Source organism: Carcharodon carcharias, chromosome 5 (genome assembly GCF_017639515.1).
Source record: "Carcharodon carcharias isolate sCarCar2 chromosome 5, sCarCar2.pri, whole genome shotgun sequence".
NCBI classification, from domain to species: Eukaryota; Metazoa; Chordata; class Chondrichthyes; order Lamniformes; family Lamnidae; genus Carcharodon; species Carcharodon carcharias.
This window is the reverse complement of record NC_054471.1, coordinates 63,648,178-63,669,581: the sequence shown is the minus strand read 5'-3', so window position 1 is coordinate 63,669,581 and position 21,404 is coordinate 63,648,178. Positions and strand designations below refer to the sequence as shown.

The 21,404-nt window shown below is 43.7% G+C and overlaps 1 long non-coding RNA gene across 1 annotated transcript; it reads left to right on the top strand.

Annotated features, from left to right (window-relative positions):
* The first annotated feature begins 407 nt into the window (after positions 1-407).
* On the top strand, positions 408-7,955 carry LOC121277871. Its single transcript, XR_005942992.1, has 3 exons — positions 408-523; positions 7,273-7,365; positions 7,818-7,955. It is a non-coding gene; the product is annotated as an uncharacterized LOC121277871 (long non-coding RNA).
* Positions 7,956-21,404: the final 13,449 nt, after the last annotated feature.

Here is a 21,404-nt window from a genome sequence, read left to right as displayed (position 1 = left end):
AAGGTGAGAGGAGAAAACTGTAGAGGAGATGTGCGGGGCAAGTTTTTTATGCAGAGGGTAGTGAGGGTCTGGAATTTGCTGCCAGAGGAGGTGGTGGAAGCAGGTATGATATTGGTGTTTAAGGGGCAGCTTGACAAATACATGAATATGATGGGAATAGAGGGATATGGACCCTGGAAGTGCAAAATGTTTTAGTTGACGGGCAATATGATCGGCGCAGGCTTGGAGGGCCGAAGGGCCTGTTCCTGTGCTGTACTTTGTTCTTTGTTCTTTGTTCAGTGATCACAACAACTATTGAGGCATCTCCCTGCTGACCGTCATGGGAAAAGTTTTTGCCGGTGTTCTCCTTGTCAGACTGCAGATCCTGCCTGAATGCATCCACTCTGAATCCCAGCATGGTTTCAGAACTGGAGGATCTACAATTGACATGATCTTCTAAGTTCAACAACTGCAAGAGAAATGCTGTGATCAAAGGAGACCACTATATATTGCCTTCATCGATCTTGCCAAGGCATTCGACCATGTGAGTAGAGGCAGTCTATTAAAGCTCCTAGAGAAAATTGGCTGACCGCTGAAGCTGCTTAATGTGTTCTGTTTTTATGACAACGTGATGGGAAAGTCAGCTATGACAGGGCAACATCAGAACCCTTTGAGAACTGCATTAGGGTTAAACAGATTGGTGTTCTGACATTTGCTTTCAGGTCACCTACAGAGAGTGCCCACTTACAAAGTAGCACTGGCAGAAAGCTGTTCAACCTAGCCTGCCTAAGACCTAAGACAAAGGTACACCAAGCCCTTATCAGAGAGTGGCTCTATGCGGACGATGCTACATTAACATTCCATACCGAGGAACATCTTCAAAGGCAAGAGGACAGACTATCTTACACCTGTAAAGAGTTTGGAATGACCTTCAACATCAGGAAGACAAATATCATGGTTCAGATGTTGCCATATCACCATCTATCACCATTGAAAATGTGACATAGAGGTTGTTGATAACTTCACATACCTAGGCTCTACAATCATCAGCAATCTGCCACTTGATGCTGAAATCACCATATGCATCACAAAAGCTGTGGCTGTTACGTCCAAGCTGAGTAAGAGCGTTTGGAACAACAGCAACCTGACTGAGAACACCAAACCGCGAGTCTACCAAGCCTGTGTCCTCAGAGCACTCTTCTACAGTGGCGAGACCTGAACAACATATGCTAGGCAGGAGAAAAGGCTGAACAGTTTCCAGTTGTAAGACTTGTGTAGTTTGGTCTCACAAAGATGTTCTGAGTCTTGTATAGTTTAACAGTAAGTATTTATTGAATACTAGTAACTATATACATACCATAAGACCATAAGATATAGGAGCAGAAATTAGGCCATTCGGCCCATCGAGTCTGCTCTGCCATTCAATCATGGCTGATAAGTTTCTCAACCCCATTCTCCCACCTTCTCCCCGTAACCTTTGATCCCCTTACCAATCAAGAACCTATCTATCTCGGTCTTAAATACACTCAATGACCTGGCCTCCACAGCCTTCTGTGGCAATGAATTCCATAGATTCACCACTCTCTGGCTAAAGAAGTTTCTCCTCATTTCTGTTCTAAAAGGTCTTCCCTTTGCTCTGAGGCTGTGCCCTTGGGTCCTAGTCTCTCCTACTAATGGAAACATCTTCCCCACGTCCACTCTATCCAGGCCTTTCAGTATTCTGTAAGTTTCAATCAGATCCCCCCTCATCCTTCTAAACTCCATCGAGTATAGACCCAGAGTCCTCAAACGTTCCTCATATGTTAAGCCTTTCATTCCTGGGATCATTCTCGTGAACCTCCTCTGGACCCTTTCCAGGGCCAGAACGTCCTTCCTAAGATACGGGGCCCAAAATTGCTCACGATATTCTAAATGTGGCCTGACCAGAGCATTATAAAGCCTCAGCAACACATCCCTGCTTTTATATTCTAGTCCTCTCGAAATAAATGCCAACATTGCATTTGCCTTCCTAACTACCAACTCAACCTGCAAGTTAACCTTAAGAGAGTCCTGGACTCGGATTCCCAAGTCCCTTTGCACTCCAGATTTCTGAATTCTCTCCCCATTCAGAAAATAGTCTATGCCTCTATTCTTCCTACAAAAGTGCATGACTCACACTTCCCCACATTGTGTTCCATCTGCCACTTCTTTGCCCATTCTCCTAACCTGTCCAAATCCTTTTGCAGCCTCCCCACCTCCTCAATATTATCTGTCCCTCCACCTTTCTTTGTATCATCTGCAAACTTAGCCAGGATGCCCTCAGTTCCTTCCTCTAGATCATTAATGTATAAAGTGAAAAGTTGTGGTCACAACACTGACCCCTGTGGAACTCCATTAGTCACCGGCCGCCATCCTGAGAAGGACCCCCTTATCCCCACTCTCTGCATCCTGCCAGACAGCCAATCTTCTATCCATGCTAGTACCTTGCCTGTAACATCATGGGCTCTTATCTTACTGAGCAGCCTCCTGTGCAGCACCTTGTCAAAGGCCTTCTGGAAGTCCAAGTAGATAACATCCATTGGCTCTCCTTTGTCTAACCTACTTGTTACCTCCTCAAAGAATTCTAACAGATTTGTCAGGCATGACCTCCTTGATTACTTTGCCTTATTTTACCATGCCCTTCCAAGTATTCTGAAATACTTAATAACAGACTCTAAAAACTTACCAACGACCGAGGTCAGACTAATCGGCGTGTAATTTCCCAAATTTTGCCTCACTCCCTTCTTAAACAGAGGGGTAACGTTAGTGATTTTCCAGTCCTCTGGGACCCTCCCTGACTCGAGTGATTCCTGTAAGGTCACCACTAACGCCTCTACTATCTCTTCAGCTATCTCCTTCAGAACTCTGGGGTGTAATCCATCCGGTCCAGGAGATTTATCCACCTTCAGACCTTTCAGTTTTCCTAGCACCTTCTCCTTGGTAATGGCCACCATACTCACCTCTCCCCCTCCGACTCTCTTGAACTTTGGGGATGTTACTCATGTCTTCCACTGTAAAGACTGACGCAAAGTACCTATTCAGTTCCTCCACCCATTTCTTTGTTCACCACTACTACTTCTCCAGCGTCATTTTCCAGTAGCCCAATGTCCACTTTTGCCTCTCTCTTACCCTTTATATATCTAAAAAAAACTCTTACAATCTTCTTTTATATTACTGGCTAGTTTACACTAATATTTAATCTTCTCCCTCCATATTTCTTTTTTAGTTGTCCTCTGTTGGTCTTTGTAGGCTTCCCAATCCCCTGGTTTCCCACTGCTCTTCACCGCATTGTATGCTTTCTCTTTAGCTTTTATGCTGTCCGTGACTTCCCTTGTCAGCCTCATCCTCCCTTTAGTATGCTTCTTCTTCCTAGGGATGAATTTTTGCTGTGTCTCCCAAATTACTCCCAGAAACACCTGCCATTGCTGTTCCACTGTCTTTCCTGCTAGGCTCATCTCCCAGTCAATTCTGGCCAGCTCCTCCCTCATGTCTCTGTAGTTGCCTTTATTCAACTGTAATACCCTTACATCTCATTCCAGCTTTTTCCTCTCAAATTGCAGGGTAAATTCTATCATGTTTTGGTCACTTCCTCCTAAAGGTTCCTTCACCTTAAGCTTCCTTATCAAATCTGCCTCATTATATGTCACTAAATCGAGAATTGCCTGTTCCCTAGTGGGCTCCACCACAAGCTGCTCCAAAAAGCCATCTTGTAGATATTCCACAAATTCCTTTTCTTGGAATTCACTACCAATTTGATTTTCCCAGTCTACCTGCATATTGAAATCCCCCAAGATCACTGTAACCTTGCCTTTCTTACATGCCTTTTCTAGCTCCTGGTGTACCTAGTGCCCCACATCCTGACTACTGTTTGGAGGCCTACATAACACCCATTATGGTTTTTTAACCTTTGCGGTTCCTCAACTCTACCCACACAGGTTCTACATCATCTGACCCTATGTCATTTCTTGCTATCGATTTAATTTCTTTTCTTACTAACAAAGTCACCCCACCCTCTCTGCCAACCTGCCTATCTTTTCGATAGGATGTATATCCTTGGATATTTAGCTCCCAGTCCTGATCCCCTTGCAGACATGTCTCCATGATGCCCACCACATCATACCTGCCAATTTCAATCTGCGCCACAAGCTCACTTACCTTATTTCGTATACTGCATGCATTCAGATACAAAACCTTCAGTCCTGTATTTCCCGCCCCCTTTCTCATTGTCGTCCCTTTATCTGATGTGCTTGAAGTTAGATTCTTAGCCCTTTCCAAACACTGTGTCCTATTTTGTGTTCTGGAGAATTTAATAGCCTCTCCTCGGCTCTCCTTTCTTTTCAGTTTTTTCATCATTTTCCATGAAGTTGAATCCACCCCCCAACAAATTAACCTGCTGCTTTGTTTCCCATTAGTCATACCTTTTGGAGTTTTACCCTTCCCTCCCCCCAACTTTCTAGTTTAAAGTCCTGTTGACCACCTATTTACCCTTTTCACTAGAACATTGGTCCCAGAACGGTTCAGTTGGAGACCGTCCCAATGGTACAGATCCCTCCTGTTTCAATACTGATGCCAGTGCCCCACAAGATGGAACCCCTCTTTCCTGCACCACTCCTTTAGCCACGTGTTCACTTCCCTTATTCTCGCATCCCTATGCCAATTTGCACGTGGCTCGGGTAGTAATCCAGAGATTATAACCCTTAAGGACCTGTTCTTTAATTTAGTTCCTAGTTCCTGGTAATCCCTAAACAGGTTCTCTTTCCTAGTCTTACCTATGTTATTTGTCCGGATGTGGACCACAACAACTGGATCCTCCTCCCCCTCCCTCTCCAATATCATTTCAAGCCGGTCAGAGATGTCCCTCACCTTGGCACCGGGCAGGCAACATACCATGTGGGACTCTCGATCCTGCTTACAAAGGATGCTATCAATTCCCCTAATTATAGAATTCCCTACAACTGCCACTTGTCTTTTTGCCCCCCCTCTTGAATGGCCTCCTGTGCCACGGTGCCGTGGTCAGCTGGCTCATCCTACTTACAGTTCTGTTCCTCATTCATACAGGGAGCAAGTACCTCGTGCCTGTTGGACAAGGTCAAGAACTGAGGCTCCTCTGTTCCTGAACACAGGATCCCTCTACCTGCCTCACTTAGAGTAAGAGGTCTATGCCAGGTGCTGTCCCAACGCTTGCCTCTACATAGGCCTTTGTCCAGTACAAGATTGCCCTCTGGATTCAAGGCGTGTGTTTCTTTACATCACAGTGGACATTACTGTACCCAGTCCCAAGGTAACCCTTTCCATGCCAGACCCTTATACCACACCCCCACCAAGTCTTTATCCAACTTATTTACAATGCATTTCCATTTGCTCAACATATTTACATTATTTCTACTATCCCTTCTCCCCCCTAAATTCTCTGTGATCACCGGTTCATGTGGTCTGGAGGCTTTATAATCCTTCCAGGTCTTGTCTTTACAGCAGTGGAAGGAGTGGTAGACTCTGTTGCACAGGGTACACCTTGATGAACAGGAGGTTGATTTTGATGTGGTCGGTCGGGCGTTTGGTACTTTGAACTTAATTCTCTTATTTTCATTCTTTGGAATTGAACCACTCCTTCTCAACTCCCCATCTGGTGTTATTGATGGTCATTGGTTTATCCTGTTCCTTATGGGGAGAGCAAACTTGGAGCTTGCCTATAGTGCTTATTCTGTTTTTCTTCCTAAGTGCGTTTTGCCATGATGTATGTTTTGATAGAAGATGTCTCTTCCTAATGTGTGGGCATGACTTATCAATGGGCTCACTTTGCAGTTTCGCTTTCTGTGCAACAACAGTCTCATTGATTTGCTTCCTTGCCTCACTGAGGCGTGTTGCGGTTGGTTGATGGCTGCTTCTCTGTTCCAGCATCGTCTGGCTATCAGTTGTATGGCCGGAGGTTGCAGTATCTATGTTGTGGTGTTTACAGGTAGTGTGACAGCAACCATTGGAGGTTCTTCTTGCTGCTGGTTTATCTCTTGGATGTCTTCTACTCAAGGCATTGTGGGAACCATCTGAGTGGTTGGCTGGCCTGACCAACAAGGGGTTTCTGGCACCTGCAAAGGAAATGGACAAACCAGCACTGCAAAGAGTGAAGACAATTCAGAGCTGAAGTCCTGGTCGAGAGTTTCTTTTCTGTTGGGGCACTTGGGAACTTGCAGTTCTGTGTAATTGACGACAGAGGTTGTTTTGATGTCTTTTGCCATTTTAAGAAGGTTCAGGGCAACACAAGCCTCTCTGCTCAGAAGAGAAAAAGACTGGTTATGGATGACATACATGACTTCAAAGATTTGTTTGCCACCATACCTTAATAGTTCCAGAATCATGCCTATAACCAGAGGTCAAACTCCTCTGGGCCCACAGAGTGGTGTGTCTGTCATTCATAGCCAGAGATCTGTCAGCCAAGGTTCCTTGTCTGAGAGAACCCCAACATTGGCTCCCGTGTCCAATTTAAAGTTTGTGAAATGACCATTAACAGAGATGCCCCTGTTCCCGAATGAAAATCCTGATCTTTGACTTCACCTAAGAAGCATGATTGTCTTTCCTCTTGGTGTGTTACCACGACCTCGTGAACCACCTTGGGATCATCTGTGCATCTGGTTGTGTTAGCTTTGCAGAACTTTCCGGAGTGCCCAATGTAATCGCAACTGAAACACCATGCTGAGACTGTTGGGCATTGATCACGCCTGTGGTGTTGCTTGGCTCCACTTCACTGGCACAGCGGCCTACTCTTTAGTGGTCAATTAGGGCATTGTTTCCCTGCTCCTCTGTTGTCTTACTAGCTGGACAGCGGGGGTTGCTCTGTACCATGGCTTGCTTTCACTCCTTAAGATGGATTTGTGTTGAAAATGGATTTTAGTATCTTGACAATTTGAATGGTCTTTTCAAGGGTCAGATATTCCTTAGCTTGAAACATGTCTGAGAACGCATCATCCGCTACTCTGACAACAATTCTGCCCCTGATTATCTCTGATTTCAGGTCTCTGTAGTCACAACCTTCAGCCATTCTGTACAACTCATTAATGAACAAGCCAACAGGTTCTGTTGACGTTGGATATGTTTGTTCAACTTTGCTCTTTCAAAGATCTTGTTACTGCTCAAATTAAAATATGTGTCAAATGATTGTAAAACTTTGTCAAATTTTGCTGAGGATTCATTGATTCCTTGTCTACTTATTATATCATTGACTATTGGACATACCAAATTAAGAAGTGTGTTAACCTGTTCAGTTTTTGTCTTTTTGTCTAGGCCTGAAGGAATCATGTATCTAAGGAATCCCTTTCTCCAAAGTCCCCAATTTTGTGACTGGCCTGGGCCTTGGATGAGTCCAAATTGGGTCTGGTAAGGATGATTTTTGAACTGTGGTAATTTTAAATTAAAAGTGTGTATAGTTTTGAATGCTGTAAGGAAATCCAAGATGGTGCTGCAGTATGCCTCTTCTTAATGAGGTTCCCCATGCTAGTTGGTTCTAGTGGGCTCCCACATTAGTTGTATTTGTGATTTTTGTGACTCTCTGGATTGACCATTCTGGGTCTTCCCTGCACTATCTGAGGATTGAGAAACCATTGATCTCTGGCTTTTGCTGGGGTTTAAAATGTCAATTTTTAAAATTTAATTTAATTTCTTTTAATTTGCAGCGAGCTCGGCTGCCACGTAGTCAAGCACCAACTAAGAACCCGGGGTTGTTTGCGGTGCTTTTTAAAATGGCAATCCTGACTGTTGCTGGCTTAAAAGCATTTTTAAACTTATTTTGTCCAAGAACCCAATATTTTGTTTTTAACTCGCCCTGCTAGGTCTTCCGACTCTGTATTCTCTGGGCATTGAAGCTGGATCCCCATGGGATTGAATGGAATCTTCAGCTGCAGTGTGGAGCTTTATTTCTGCCCCCCTGTCTCCAATCCTGACCTGGAGCAGCCTCTCCTCCTGCACCCTTGCTTCTGGTACATTTGGCCAGGTCAGAATGCTGCTTTTTCAATCATCCAGGCTTTAAATTTCATCTCTAGCTTCTGTGAGGCTCTGGGTTTTTCTGATAGCTGTCACCGTGTTGTGAAATGATGTGTGTAGTTCAGTAGGTCTCACAAAGAAGTTCTGAGTTTTGTATAGTTTAACAGTAAGTGTTTATTAACTACTAGTAACTATATACATATATACAGTATAAGGCCTAAACTGGTAGCTGTCTCCATGCTTGCCTCTACACACGTCTAGACTTGGATCATGTGTTCCTTTACATCATAGTGTGGCAGTATTGTACCAAGTCCCACGTTAACCCTTTCCATGCCAAACCCTTATACTACAGTATAATATATATACAATTATACAACACTCATTGCAAAGCCAACAATATCTGCGCTGGCTTGGCCATGTTCATCGGATGGATGATGACTGTATTCGCAAAGACCTTCTGTGCGGTGAAGATCATGACCTCCTGAGTGTCCATATCTTTGCAAGTGAGATATGAAGATGGCGGATATTGACACTGACAACTAGGAGACAGCTGCGGACAGTCGTGACCTCTGGAGGCTGACTGTTGTATGGACATTGGATTAGGAGAGAAGAAATGGTAAGCTCAGCTGGCCAAGGAGAGTGCCCAAGCAAAACAGAGGCCAGTGAATTGTGCATTGCCTCAGCCTTCTGTCTCCTGCTGCAGCACAGGCGGCTGAGACTGTCATGCCAGAATGGGTTCATCAGCTACAATAGGTGATGTTTAACACAGAGTTGACCACCACGGCGCAAACCGTCATTTCACGAGATGGAAGCCTGCACGTCAATAGTACTTCATTGGCTGTAAAGTGTTTTGTTGACTTGCCTTTCTTGGTAAAACATAGTTGCAATTCAATTTCACTCATTTAGTATTTTTGTTGTCACTTACATTTCCCTCTGAGGGGGAAAATGAGCAGTTGTACAGTTGGATTTTACAGTATTGGTAGCTAATATGGACAAGCAGATTAGGCAGGATAGGCATTGATACAACAATAGTTACTAAAACCACAGTCTGGGAAAATGCCAGCTGATAATTGACTTTTGCCTGCAATCTGCTGCCATTCTTGTTGGACTAGCTACTTTTGAAAAAGATGCAATGATTATTTTCAAATTATCCATCAATTTGAATAGAGAAATCTAAATAACACATTTGGAATTTGGTGCTAGAAAAATTTAGAATTATTAGATAATTTGAAGGGAGCAAATTTGTCTTAAGGGTTGGCCACATTCCCTCATCAAAGGGTTACACCATTTTCTTTATCGCTTGTTCCCTTATTGGAGAATTCAAATTAGCCAGATAAGAGAAAGAATGTGGCAATTGGTGACCTGCTAATCCAATTTGAAAGGATTTATGTTTTTAATCCAACATTGCCCATTTGGCCTAGTCCTAGATTATCTGATCACTAGGCTCAATAAATGTAATGGAATCTTGTTTGATTAATTTATCCTACTATGACACTAGCCTTCCCATGACTAGTTGCATACATATATGGCAGTTTCCACATAAATGACCAACCAAACAACCAAATAACTAGGCCTGTACAATCAGAGTTGATAGAATGCTATTGAGTGTTTCATCGAACAAGTGCTGATTTACGAAGGCACTAAACCAATTACCATTGTTATGCTTCAGGTTTTTAAAACAACAGTGTTCTCTTCACAAAGTATTTCCTTTGAGTGGATCTTATTGTGTTCAAACTGGAAAAGTGTTCTACCCGCACAGGTACTAGCCCTCAGGATAAGACACTATAGGTCCATACTTAAACGTCAATAAATTGTAGACTGGTATTTACAGGATTGTCATCAAGCCATTGACTTATTCAAAAAATGAGAGCAGTACATCAAGGACCAGACGAGTATAGTCAAAAGTTATCACAGCATTTTGGTATAATGTAAAATCATTACTGCATTTGTTTCCAGATTATGTAATAATAATGCATAAGAAAGCAACAATGAACTAGAACTTACTTTCTGCTCATTCCGTATTTTCAGTGAAATTGTGGTGGTGGATGAACCTCGTATGCCCCAGCACCACCCCCCTCTGCCCCCTTCACATTTCCCGTGCCCCCCCCCCCCTCCCCCCCCCCCACACACACACACACACACACACAGAAACATACACACGAACACACCAAGTTCGAATCAGAGAAATATATTCTTCCTTGCATTTCCGGTTATTTTTATCCTTTGAACCCTAGATACAAAGAATGCCTGTTCAGGCCAGGCATCCAGCATTCTAAGGTCGATAGAGGGAGGCCTCAAATATTTGCTTGGTAACTAGGGACTGTATAAGCTCATGGAGTGTGGCCTTGCACAGACCAATGAGGAGGCACAAGAATATTTTACGAATCAACAGTTTGTACAGGCAACAATGAAGCTAATAATTCGCTGGTCACTAGGAAATGAATACAAACTCGCATTTCCATAGCACCTTTTACAACTTCAGGATGCCCCACAGCACTTTACAACCAATTAATCATTTGCAAATTGTAATCATTGTTGTAATGTAGAAACGTGAGAACGAACCCGACAAGGCACTCTCATCTGATAAGGCCTTATCTGAAAGATGGCACCTTCTACAATGCAACACTCGTTCAGTACTGCACTGGACTTGTGCTCAAGTTCTGTGCTCTAGAATAAAACCTAAATCAACAGCCTTCTGACTCAGGCAAAAACACTACTCAGTAAACCAGGACAAATCCACATGCAAAGTCTAGTGGTAGCTGCAGGGAATCCACTGCATATATCAAGCGATGCACCTCCTTAAAAGTGAGATGGTGGCATAGTGGCAATGTCACTGAGCTTGTAACCTAGAGGCCCAGTTTAATGTGCTGTGAACATGGGTTCAAACCCCATCATGGCAACTGGTGGAATTTAAATTCAATTAATAATCTGGAATTGAAAAGCTAGCCTCAGTAATGGTGACTATGAAACCATTATCAATTGTTATAAAAGCCCATCTGGTTCACTACTGTCCTCTAGGGAAGGAAATTTGCCATCCTTACCTGGTCTGTCTTAGATGTGAGTTGTGATAGACTCTTAACTGCTGTGTTTCAAGTTCTGGGTGCTGATATTATACTTTATCTCATAACTACAGTTTTCCTGATGCTTATAGTAAGGGGGTTTTCGTTAGACAATCCATGAATCTTTGTAGCTGCTTTTCAATATGGCCAAGTAGCACCGCATTGTCAATGCAACAATTTTCATCTTTGATGTGTGCAGCACATTCTCAGCACCTCACGAAAGGAAAAAATCGTGAATGTGACAGTCCTTTCAAAGGCAAATCTCCCAAGCATGCTAACACTCAGCAAGCAGAAGCAACTCCGCTGATAGAGCATGGAAGACAGACACATCCCCAAGGATTTTCTGTATGGGTAGATAGTCAGAGTCAGAAGAACAGTAGGATGCCCACTGTTCCACTTCAAGGAGGTTTGCATGTAGAACATGAAGGTTCTAAACATTGATTTTCATATGTGGGAAACATGAGCCAGCAACAGAGAGAAATGGTGTGTCACCGTGATAATCAGTGCCTGCAGCAGCTTGACAACAGGTGCCAAAACAGCTGCCCACAACAACACCTGGTAACTATCTCATAGGCAGCAATTATGGCAGAATTTGTATCTCATAGATTGATCTCTTCAGCCATCAGCAAATGTGCACCATGTGAAATTATGTCATTGCCAATGGATTTGCTGCGTTTACATCATCTCAAGTAGATGGAAGAATGAAAGAGGTACACATTGCAGATGCAATTTGTGTTGTAACCTGAGATGCATTCACATCAACAAAAATCTTCGCACTTAAAAACGCTGAACCACAATCTGGCTGCATGGTGTATGGTCACATAATGACAACTATGATGTGCTGCAGCTTCACCATGTGCCTATCATTATGCATGTGCTCTTTCAACTGCAGCATATTGAAACAAATGAAAGATTTGCACTTATATGGCACCTTTCATGACCACAGGACACGCCAAAGCCAGTGAGGTACTTTTAAAGTGTAGTCACTTGTAATGCAGGCAATTTGTACACGGCAAGTTCTCACCAAAAGAAATGTGATAAGGACCAGATAATCTATTTGATTTTGCAATGTCGAATGAGGGATAAATATTGGGAATGATGTTCTATTCCAGAAAGCCTGCTGGTGGAGGATAGATAATCTTGACACACTTTTATATTTATTTACAGCGACACCTTACAAGCATGCACCTCCTAAATGAACAAAAACAGTTTTGGTCTGTGTGAGGCTCAAACGAATGCCCAGTTAATGTCGACCTTCATGCAATTAAATATAATTAATATACGACTAACAAAGGACATCGGGGTAATTAATCTTCTTAGAAATAGTACCATGGGATTTTTTTTGTCCGCCTTAGACATCAGATGCGGCCTTGATTTAGAATGTCATCTGAAAGATGGCTCCTCCAACAGTGCAGCACTTCCTCATTACAGCACCGGAGTGTCAGCTTTGATTTTTGTGCTCACATCCTGGGCTGGAATTCAAACCCACAACCTTGTGACTCAGAAGCGAAAGTGCTATCAACTGACACCATTGAGACTACTTTATACAACAAGATGGCACGTAATATGTGACAACAGAAGGTGTCAGAGAAGACAAACCTTTAACTACCTTGAAGAGGACCACACTGGATTACCTTGCTTGTAAAAGCACTGGGGTGGCAAGGCAAGGACAATCTCCAGGCTTGTCCTGCACTATGCCTCATTCGTGCCTTTGTTTCTAGACTCAACTATTCCAATAAAATCATGGCTGGTCTCCCACATTCTACCCTCTGTAAATTTGTGGTCATCCAAAACTCAGCTGCCTGTGTCTTAACTCGCAGCAGCTCCCATTCCTGTGCTAACTGACCTAGATTGGCTCCCAGTCAAGCAACACCTTAATTTTAAAATTCTCATCCTCATTTTCAAATTCCCCCATGGCCTTGCCCCTCCTTATCTCTGTAATCTCTTCTAGCCCCAAACCCCTCCTGGATATCTGTGCTCTTCTAATCCTGGCCTCTTGTCCATTCCCAATCATAATTCGTCTGCCATTGGTGGCAGTGCCTTCAGTTTTTTTTTATTCATTCACGGGATGTGGGCTTCGCTGGCTAGGCCAGCATTTATTGCCCACCCCTAGTTGCCCTTGAGAAGGTGGTGGTGATCTGCCTTCTTGAACCGCTGCAGTCCATGTGATGTAGATACACCCACAGTGCTGTTAGGGAGGGAGTTCCAGGATTTTGACCCAGCGACAGTGAAGGAACAGTGATATATTTCCAAGTCAGGTTGGTGAGTGACTTGGAGGGGAGTTGTCTAGTCTCCAAGCTCTGGAATTCCCTCCTTATACCTCTCCGCCTCTACGTTACTTTCCTCCTTTCTATCTCTTAGGTAGTCCCTTGGGATCGGGGATGTCTTTCTTCCTCTCTGGTTTAATGAGTTCTGAGATGGCTGATAAGTCCAATGTGGGATTTGCAGACTGCCACATGTGGAACAGGTGGTACTTGAAGGGTTGGGTAAATGTGCACCCTATCCAGCTTTCGCTTCACCTCTGCATGTTCCAACAAAATCTCTCGATGTGTTTGGTGCCTTCCTGAATGATCCTTCTCCATTTTGGTCAGTCACAAGCCAGGGACTTCCATGAGACAACAGGGATGTTTGAACACTTCAGGGATGCTTTCGTAGTCCTTCTGGGAGTCTCCTGCTGCAACCAAGCTCCGAGTAGAGAACTTGCATCGTGAGCCTGGTGTCAGGCATACGGTCGACATGTCGCATCCAGCAGAGCTGGTTTTAGGTGATTAGCACTTCGATGCTGGGAATGTTGGCTTGGGAGAGGACTGTGCTGTTGGACCGCTTTTCTTACCACCGGATTTGGAGGATCTTGCGAAGGCACCGATTGTTGTACTTCTCCAGTGCTTTGAGGTGCCTGCTGTAGTTTTTCTAAGTCTGCAAAGCATATACTCTAATTCGTTGACCAAGCTTTTGGTCATCTGACCTAATGTCACCTTATGTAGCTAAGTGTCATATTTTGCTTCAGAATGTTCCTGTGAAGTGCCTCAGGACATTTCATTACATTAATGGCACTAGTTAAATATAACTTCTTGTTGTCATGGGCTGCTACAATCAGTTCCTATGTCTTGCCTTCTTACTCATTTGCCCCTAAAACATACACATAACCAAATCGGCAACATACAAAGTTAATATCCTGTCATGAGAAAGCTGTTTGAAAGTGTCTCGTGAAGAAAGTATTGCAACATTAGTTACTGTCCTGTCACTGATAGCTTGGAACAGCTGCCTACAGCACTGCCAGTAGGCCTGGCCAAAACAGCTCCACGTAGTAACCTGCATCCTTCTCAACAACATTTATGGGAACCAGTAGTAAAGGTGCACATCCCAAATGATGTAGTTAGTGCCCTACTCCTCCCAGTGTCTTTCTTAATTGTTCAGGTTGGTGGGACTGTTTTTCATGATTCTTACCTTTTTAAAAAAATTCATTCGTGGAATGTGGGCATTTATTGCCCATCCCTATTTGCCCTTGAGAAGGTGGTGGTGAGCTGCCGCTGCAGTCCATGTGGTGTGGGTACACCCACAGTGCTGTTAGGAAGGGAGCTCCAGGATTTTGACCCAGTGACAGTGAAGGAACGGCGAAATATTTCCAAGTCAGGAAGGTGAGCAGCTTGGAGGAGAACGTCCAGTTGGTGGTGTTCCCATCTATCTGCTGCCTTTGTCCCTCTAGATGGTAGCCGTCGTGAGTTTGGAATGTGCTGTCGAAGGAGCCTTGGTGAGTTCCTGCAATGCATCTTACCTATACAATCCTATCCTAAACTCAAGCTGCTGCCTCCTGGTCACCTTGATTGCACCAACATCTCCATGCTGTCGGATTGTTTCTCCCTAATTCAGTCTTAAATAAGTATTAATTTCGTCCAGCCAAACATGGCAAGCACTGAAACTATTGTCTTCAATCACTGCTACAATTCCATTCCCTCGGCATGAACTCCCATTTCTCTCTCTGGTTAATGCAGCTCAGTGAAATGAGACTGGATTTGTAATCCATAGGTCAAGAGTTCAAAACCTATCAGAGTAAGTTGTAAACCTGGATGAAATAAAGCCGGTGATTTGTAGATGAGTGCCAGGGAAAATAATACCCTTGAAGCTGTCAGATTGTGGTGAAAACTAAACTGTTTCATTTGTATCCTCTGAGGGAGAGAATCTGCCACTCAAATTTGGTCTGGCCTCCCTATGGCCCAAGCCTCATCCCATGTGATTGACTCTTAATGCCCTCAGGGTAACCAGGGATGGGCAATAGGTTCTGCCTTTTATTGTCTGCATCCCAACAACAAATTTTAGAAACTCACCCTGGGCATCTATGGTACTACCTGCTAAAGTTCCTATATGATATTTTTTCTGCTCTTTAGGGCTTGGAGCATGATACAATGTGTTTGAGCAAATACCCAAACAGCATATTGCAGAGAGGTAACAGTGATATCCCAAAAGGACACTACATTTGATATATTTTTCAATTCAATGCAGTTGCCCACCATTAAGTAGTATGACACTGTGAGACTCGTTACAGATCCTGAGCCTGAAAATCCTTTGGCCTTTCTGGTACAAACCTGTTTCAACTCTGGTATGATCACAACAGAATTTAACAAGCAGCAAAAGCAATTCAACCTGTTTTGTATCACCATCAGTGTCCAATGTCAGCCCCAGAGTTTCCAAAATGGAGCTTTGATGCGCTCTAAACGATGTCATTGATATGAAGTAGGCTTGTCAGTTATTTGATGGCTGGTGCACTGAGAAGTAAAAGAGGTGAACCTGGGGTGAGGGTTGGCGGGGGGGTATTGCGGTTCACACTGGGACTGAAGCTTAGAACTCTGAAGGAGAGCAAAATTTAAAAAGACATTTTATATATGTGTCCAAATATTTGACAGCCGGGGACAAAAGCTGAAAGCTTCCAAGTAATTAAGGCTACATTTTTCCAGCTGTTATGGAAGGTGCGCTTCTGCTGGAAAGGTTGCCTACCACCTCTGCAACTGAGGTGACCTTCCACCATCCCTGCATTCTCCAATGGGATCAGTGGAAGACATCGCCAGTGTGGCCTATCCTGGCAGAAACACGGCCCAAGGAATTTCAGGGCCCCCTTCCTGTTCCACAGCACTCTTGGTAAGAGTTACTGTGCAGGCTGTTTGTCTTCACGTTTTATAATACTGATTCAGATGTTTCTCTCATTATATTAACATTTCTTCCATGGCCTAATCCATAAAATTCAAAGCAAGTCCAACACCGATGGAAAATTTGAGAGGAAAATAATTTGTACTCCAAGAAGAATCTCAAAAACATTTCAAAGAAACTTCTCCTCTGCCGTGCTAAATAATACGGCAAATAGTTTCCCTCTATTGCATGATTCTAATTGGCAGCAGTATTACTGGGAAGTACTTCACCCTCATTAGGCCGACTAAAGCTATTCATTAATGGGCAGTCTGTATGTTTAAGAAATGAGAGTGATTGAGATGTGTACACAACCTGAAAAGAATTATGTGGGATAAATATCACGTACAGACCAAACAACTGCTTAAAGTTGAAGTAAATTGCCAGAAGCAAACAGCTGTGGCAATGAGCATTGTAGGGCTCTGATCAGAGAGTCTGGCTTATCTAGTGGTAGAAGATGAAATGCATGTTTAAACTGGAGGCTAGAAGGTTGAAGGTGGGTGAATTGCAGAAATTTAAGATATGCAGGGCGATGGGGGAGCCTAATTTATAATCAATTCTTTATGCATTATATGGTATAATATTTATACAAATGCACTCAATGCAGTCATGTACGGCATCTTGTAAATGGGGTGCAATCTGGATTCATTAAGCACTGCATACATCTAAAGAGGTCAGTGACAGAATGGTGGGAAATTGGTCCACTGGCCTCACTTATTTATTTTGGCTAATTTGCAAGCCCTGGTCACAGCTCCAGAGACTGCTCACAGGCCTTGGGAGGCTCTAGATTGCTAGCCAAGATCATATGGAGAGGGCAGGGAGTGGGGTGCAGGGGTTGGACGGACAAGTGACAGCTATCAGTGGCTCATGGATTTAATGCAGTGGTATAAGAAGAACATTCTTGTTCCTCTCTGCTCCGCAATAAAGAAAGTCAAAAAGTTTTAAACGCACCTCAGTGGAGGTTGGCATTAACAATCGTTTGTGTTGAGAACGATGCTTCCTTGTGGGTGGAATTGAGATGTCAGTGTTGGCTGTGGGTTCACAGATGGCTTAAGAGCTCTATATCAGCCTTGCAGGCTCTCTCATTAAATATCAGCCGGTAGAGTTGGTGGTGAATTAGTGTCATGGGGTGAATTTTTCCTATGGTGGGCGGACTGCTCAGGAGCAGGAGCGGGCAGGCGCGGAGCCGATTGCCACCTGCGATTGGCTGCGTGCCGCCATTTAACATGGGTGGGCCAATTAAGGCCCACCCAACATAACGCCCGGCTGGTAGCACTCAGCGTTTCCTGTGCAGGTGGGAAGAGGAGGGAGAATCGGGGCCTGCGCTCTTTTGTGCATGCGCGTGAAAGAGCGCAGCAATCTCCCTGAGGCACAGAGCTGCCTCAGGGAGATTTAATGGATTATAAAAGTTTTTAATAAAGTAAAAATTTATTTAAACGTGTCCCATTACGTGACAGTGTCACATGAGCTGGGACATGTTTGTGAAGTTTTGAAAATTTATTCAATTGTTTTATAAACCCTTCAGGAAACCTTATCCTGCCCATGGATGAGGTTTCCTGAAAAACGCAAAGGCCGCTTGGGCTCTTTGCCTGCCTGCCAACATTAAGGTTGGATGGGCAGCATTGTTAACAAGTTTAATTGCTTTGTTAATGGCCTAAATGGGCCGTTGACAGTTCAGCGGGCGCGCAGCTGCCTCCAGCGTGCGCCGCTGGACGAAATTTCGAAACGACGTGCGATGACATTGGGACGCACACCTAATGTCATCGCGCATCATTTTATACGTTGGCGTGTCGGGCCCGCCCCTGCACGCTGATGGCAATATTCTGCCCATAGAGTTATACAGCACAGAAACAGGCCCTTCAGCCCATCATGTCCATGCCGGCCATCAAGCATCTATCTATTCTAATCCCATTTTCTAGCACTTGGCCTGTTGGCTTGTATGCTATGGTGTTTCAAGTGCTCATCTAAACACTTCTTAAAGGTTGTGAGGATCCCTGCCTCTACCACCACCTCAGGCAGTGTGTTGCAGATTCCAACCACCCTCTGGGTGAAAACATTTTACCCCAAATCCCCACTAAACCTCCTGCCCCTTACCTTAAATCTATGCCCCTGGTTATTGACACCTCCCTCATAATTTTGTATACATCTATCAGATCCCCCCTCAGCCTTCTCTGCTCTAAGGAAAATAGCCCTAGCCTATCCAGTCTCTCTTCATAGCTGAAATGCTTCAGCCCAGGCAAAATCCTGGTGAATCTCCTCTGCACTCGCTCCAGTGCAATCACATGCTTCCTATTGTGTGGCGACCAGACTGCACACCATAATCCAGCTGTGGCCTAACTAGCATTTTATACAGCTCCCTGCTCTTATATTCTATGCCTTGGCTAATAAAGGCAATATCCCATATGTCTTTTTAACCACATTATCTACTTGTGCTGCTGCCTTCAGGGATTTATGGACATGTACATCAGGGTCCCTCTGATCCTCTGTATTTCCTAGGGTCCTACCATTCATTGTGTATTCCCTTGCTGGGCTAGTCCTTCCAAAATGCATCACCTCACACTTCTCAGGATTAAATTCCATTTGCAACTGCTCTGCCCATCTTACCAGCCCATTTATATAATCCTGTAATCTAAGTCTTTGCTCCTCAGTACTTACAACACCACCAATTTTCATGTCATTTGCGAACTTACTGATCATAACTCCTATATTCATGTCTAAATCATTAATGTACACTACAAACAGCAAGGGTCCCAGCACCAATCCCTGTGGTACATCACTCGTTACAGATTTCCAATTGCAAAAACCAGCTTCGACCATCACCCTCTGCCTTTTGCCACTAAGTCAATTTTGGATCCAATTTGCTGAATTGCCCTTGATTGCATGGGCTGTTACCTTCTTGACCATTCTCCCTTGTGGGACCTTGTCAAAAGTCTTACTGAAGTCCAAGTAGACTACATCAACTGCACTACCCTCATCTACACAGCTAGTCACTTTCTTGAAAAATTTAATCAAATTTGTTAGATATGACCTCCCCTGACAAAGCCATGCTGACTATCCCTGATTAATCCTTGGAGATTAATCCTGTGCCTGAGAATTTTTTCCAATAGTTTCCCTATCACTAATGTTAGACTCACTGGCCTGTAATTACCTGGTTTATCCCTACTACCCTTCTTGAATAATGGTACCACATTCGCTGTCCTCTAGTCCTCTGGCACCTTTCCTGTGGCCAGAGAGGATTTGAAAATTAGTGTCAGAGCCCCTACAACCTCCTCTCTTGCCTCACATAGCAGCCTGGGATACATCTCACCTGGACCTGGGGATTTATCCGCGCTAAAACTGCTAATACCTTCTCCCTTTCAATCCTAATTTGATCAAGTATATCACAGTCCCCCTCCCTGATTTCTACACCTACATCGTCCTTCTCCACAGTGAACACAGATGAAAAGTAATAATTCAAAACCACACCTATGTCTGCCGTCCTCCGATTGTTGACTCACGCAGCTAATTTTGCTTTCCATTTTTCTCGCAGTTCTCTCTCTCTGGCTGTTCTTGTTCATTGGAAAGTCTTGACACCATTTTTGATGATAGACTACCATTTTGGTTGTGATTGGGCATCTGCTTCCACTGTGTTGATGTTAATAGAGCAAACTTTCATGGGGACTATGAGATTGTCTTTGAAATGTTTTCTTTGGCCCCCATGTGAACAGGCTCCCTGGCATAGCTCTGAGAAAGGTTTGGGCAATCAAGTCGAAAATTCTGACAATATTTCCCATCCTTCTCCCCTGATAAGAGAGTTTCACGTCGTCTACACTTACCATGTCTGTGTCCTGGAGGATGCTTATGTTTGTACATTTGTACGCCCATTTAATTTAAAAGATCCTTCTCAGACAGCATTGATGATGTTCTAGGGCCTTGATATGGCATCAATAAGTTATCCAAGTTTCAACACCATAGAGAAAGTTAGGGAGAAGCACTGCCCAATAGATTTTGAATTTAGCATTGAGTCTGAATCATGATAGTGGAAAACTGCGTACCTAATTTACCATAGGCGGAGCTCGCACATTGGATTTGATTGTGTATGTCCTCATCAGTATCAGCTTTCCAGGATGGATAGCTTCCAAGATATGGGAAGTGAAGAATATTTTCCAACACTTCACCATGAATCTCTATTGAAGAATTTGGATTTGATACATGTGGGTTAATAGAGGACTTTGGTCTTCCTGATGTTCAGGGCAAGTCCCATGCCCTCACAGCTACCTGTATAGTTCTTCATCAGAGTTAGCACTAACCTGTGCATTATCAGCATACTGTCATTCTGTTACAGAAGTGGTTGTTGTCCTGTTTTTGGTCTTCAGCTAATTGGAATTGAAGTATTTGCTATCAGTGCAGTAAGTACCACATTTGAGGGAGCCTGTCAGTAGAAAGTGCAGTGTTGTTGGAAGAAAACTTGAGAATGGTGCTGGTATAATAAAACACTCCTGCTTGATGACATTTTAAGATGGAAGAATCTGTAGTGGGGCTATTGCATGGTACTGTTATTTGCATATTGTCATGTAGGAGATGGATGATGTTTGTGAATTTAGGTAGGCATCCATATCACTGTAGCACCTTCCAAAGGGCAGTTTGATTCACCAATTGGAAGGTTTTTGTGAGATCAAAGAAAGCCATGTAGAAAGGGATGTTCTGCTTTCTAAAATAAATGTGAAATAGTGCGGATGCTGGAGATCTGAATCAAAAACAGAAAGTGCTGGAAACATTCAGCAGGTCTGGCAGCATCTGTGGAGAGAGAAACAGGAGTTAATGTTTAGAGTCCAATATGGCTCATCTTCAGAGAAAAGAAAAGTAAGTTCTGAAGAAAAGTCTTATTCAATTCGAAACATTAGCTCAGTGTCCCTCTGTCCACAGATGCTGCCAGAGCTGCTGCGTATTTCCAGCACTTCCTGTTTTCACATACTTCTGCTCTCTGTGATTTTTCTGAAGTTGGTGTGCTGTGAAGATTAAGTCAGTTGTTCTTCTGGCGGGTCAGAACCTGATTGGGACTTGGAAGGACCTCTTCTTCAATTGGCGGAAGATGATTAGGAAGTAACCTAGCTAGGGCTTCGGCAATAGATGAGAGCAATGCCATGCCCCTATAATTCCACCAATTCGACGTGTCTCCTTTCTTGAAGATTGTAACCAATATGGGATCTCTAAGGTCAT